This window comes from Octopus bimaculoides, chromosome 26, assembly GCF_001194135.2.
Source record: "Octopus bimaculoides isolate UCB-OBI-ISO-001 chromosome 26, ASM119413v2, whole genome shotgun sequence".
NCBI classification, from domain to species: Eukaryota; Metazoa; Mollusca; class Cephalopoda; order Octopoda; family Octopodidae; genus Octopus; species Octopus bimaculoides.
The window spans coordinates 4,592,901-4,597,015 of NC_069006.1; positions in this window are offsets into that span (position 1 = coordinate 4,592,901).

Below are 4,115 nucleotides of genomic sequence, written 5' to 3' on the forward strand. Positions count from 1 at the left end.
CATGCATGCATGTATGTATGTGTCTATGTGTGACAATATATATATATATATATATATATATATACACTCACATATACACACATACATACATACATGTATATATACACACACACACACACACACACACATACACACGCACACACACACACATGCACACATTTATATAGACATATATATATGTAATCCAGATATCATGTCTAGATATATATATATATATATATATAATAACATAAATAATATATAATTATATGTATATATCCATACATATATGTACATACCTACATCTATATGTATACATACATGCATATATATATATATACTTATTTACACCCACCCACTCATTGTCCATGAAGCCCTTGTTAAATTTTTATTGTTTTTTTTTCCTTCCATATCTTTCTCCTGGACAGATGTGAAGTTATTCTGCTGGAGGATTCGATGAAACCCTCCTATGTGCATGCATGCGCAATACTGCAGTTATACTTTGTTTTTTTTTAAATCCCTGCTTGAGATCCATACAAATTGCTTTGGAGAGGACATGTGATCATTCACTGTGGATCAGTATTTTTCTCCAAGCAAAGAGGATTGTAGGAAACATGGGTCGGGATTAAAAATCTCCATTAATACATGTACAGATGTATTACTACACTGTATACATTGCATACCAAAAAAAGTGTGTATTACAGTATCGGTCTTTCTACTGGTACATTAACAGACTGTGTGTGTGTGTGTGTGTGTGTGTGTGCGCGCGCGTATTCATTTATTAGAAATTGAAACTTCACTCCGTCTCTTCTCTGGGTTTTACATTTTGCAGATCTATAAGATGGCCGATGGGAGACTTAACCCTTTTGCTACAAACTGCTTGAGAGTGATCCTTAGTTCTATGATTCAAACTGTTTGTTTTAACCCTTCAGCATTCACATTACTCCTCTGTCAAATGTAATGTTTATTTATTCACATTGTTTTGAATTAATCATCCGGCATCTTGAAGCTTTGAGATTTTGATGATGTGATTGCTTATTTTTTAGAATGACATTATAGGGTAGGTGTGAGAGGCCAGATCTGGCTGGTTTGAACATAAAACATGTAGAATATTTAGGCTGGATGTGGCTGGTTTAAATGCTAAAGGGTTAAAGTAATCTAAATCAAAACCTTCCACTAAAATTTCATTTTAATTTATGTTCCAAAATTTCATCTTAATAATGAGTTATTTTACTAAATTCTTCATTATTTTCCAAATAAATTGTAACAAAGGCAGTGTATTTCAACAGAAATATGGTAACAAAAGGGTTAAAGTGATCTAAATTAAAACCTTCCATCAAAATTTCACATTAATTTATGATCCAAACACCAGTTTATTAACAACAGTTATTTTACTGAGTTCTTCGTTATTTTCAAAATAAATTGAAACACCAGCAGTGAATTTCAGCAGAAATTTGATTTAAAAAAAAAAAAAAAGGATCAAATTGTAAAAATTTTATTAGACACATCGATTCAATCATTTTATCGGTCATGTTTAAGTTGTTTTGTGGCAACAAGTCTTAGAATGGCAAGTCAGTCATTTCTATTGCTGCTTTAATCTTTTTAGTTTCTGGCACTGCTACTACTAACCTATTTTAAACCTATGATGTTCAGATGTTAACCCTTTTCTAACTGAATTAAATTTTACGTAAATAATTTGCTCTCATGTCTGCATATCGACATGATCTCCTACTTGTTGAATGTGTCAGTCAGCTGCATTTCCTGTAATATTTAAAATAAGCATTCAGCAGACACCCTTATGTGAGAAGGATAGCTTCTCTATCTGACTAGTTTATTTTATCAAGTAATAGTGTTCTTCAACTTCCAAATATGTGTCTTGCCTGCATTGTGGAAGAAGTGCATACTCTGGGTGTGCTGTGCCTTTAATGTGGCACTTCTTTAGAAAAACAAGAGACACTTTTAAGATCAAAAACAGGCCAAATGTAGTTTATGATATCATAAGCAGTCAGTAGATCAATAGTTCGAATATAGATCCATAATAGAGTTCTCCGCCATTTTTTGCCTATGGCCCCTTTTGATCCCTATTTTGCCCAGATGAACCCTCATGGCAATTTGATGTTTAAAAAATTCTGTTATAGGCACAGGAGTGGCTGTGTGGTAAGAAGCTTGCTTCCCAACCACATGGTTCTGGATTCAGTCCCTTTGCGTGGCACCTTGGGTAAGTGTCTTCTACTATAACCTCAGGCCAACCAAAGCCTTGTGAGTGGATTTGGTAGACGGAAACTGAAAGAAGCCCGTTGTACATATATATATATATATATATATATATATATATATATATATATATATATATATATATATATATATATATATATATATATGTGTGTCTGTGTTTGTTCTCCCTCCACCATCACTTGATAACTGATGTTTGTGTCCCTGTAACTTAGCATTTCGGTAAAAGTGACCGATAGAATAAGTACTAGGCTTACAAAGAATAAGTCCTGGGGTCGATTTGTTTGACTAAAGGCGGTGCTCCAGCATGGCCACAGTCAAATAACTAAAACAATTAAGAGAATACTTTCACAATTAAATATTATCAGAAACTATATTAAAAAATTTGTAAAAATATTTTATGTATCATAGAAATATAACCAATTTATTGCTGATAAATTTTAACAGTAAAATCTTATATGGACCCTGGTTGAGAACTACTGATATAGGCTATGAATAGGTCAATAGGTTGTGAGCCATCACAGCAGCAGAAACAGCTTACTTCCCACTCTAAGATCTCCTGCCACAAAGAAAAAGACCATGAAGTAGAACAGAAATTAACAAATGGGAAACTCCAGCTTCCAGTAAATGAAGAAATAGTTCTGCAGTTTGGATTGCATATTCTCTTCCTCATTTAGTTCACACACTCCAACACACCATACATAGACACATGCATACACATACATATATATATATATGTGTGTGTGTGTGGGTGTGTCAGTAATCGTTCTGTAGTGATCTCTCATTTTTCCGTCCCATAATTACTGCAAAGCTTCCTGTTTGTAAAAAAAAATAATTAAAAAAAAAATAAAGAAAATTATATACTTATATATATTTGTGCATCTATGCATGTGCATCATATATGCATTTGTTTTCTCTTGCACCATATGTGTATATAAAGTGTTGAATAATTCTGCAATGTATGTAAAATAAAACCTATGTATCTGCGTGTGTGTGTGTGCGTGCGTGTGTATTTTTAATGTTCACTTTTCCATGCTTGCATGGGTCTGACAAAATTTGTTGCAAAAATTTTCCCTAGCCAGATGCTCTTCCTGTCACCAACCCTTGTCTGCTTCCAAATAAGATAATATTTTCTGTAGTCCTTTGAACAATGAGCTCCTTGACAGCTGGAAATGCTGTCATGGAAGATTGCAAACGAAGGACATCGTTTGCTGGTGGATTTTGTTTACATTTAGAATGCGTGTCATGAAAAGGGGTATGCATATACACACAAACATAAATAAATGCACTCACACACACAGATAAATATATATATACACATACACATATACACACGTATACATAATGTGTGTGCACAAACACACACATAATGCTTCTTTCAGGTTCTGTTCTGTCCACCCAATTCCACTCACAAACCAAATGTCAATCCATACTGGTATTTAGAAGATACCAACCATGTCTGCTGTGGTGTGCTGTGGGAATGAACTCTGGGCCCTGTAGTTCTAAAACAGACTTCTTATCTTCACATCCATGCCTGTTTTGTGTGTGTGTGTGTAATTTCCAGACAAGTACATCTCCAATATATGTGTGTGTGTGTGTGTTTATACACGTATAATATGTGTGTAAATATATATATATATATTATTTGATAAACACAATACATATTTTTTTTTGCTATTAATAGTTTCATGTGCTGAGAACATGTCAAACAATGTTTTATAATGCGTCTGACATCTTGGTACAGTCTTCAGGCACAGCCCACATGATATAATGGACTAAATAATTTTAAATAATATCTCATTAAATGGAGTACTTTTTTTTCTTGATTTTACTATCATGGAACAATACATTACACACACACACACACACACACACACACACACACACACACACACACACACACA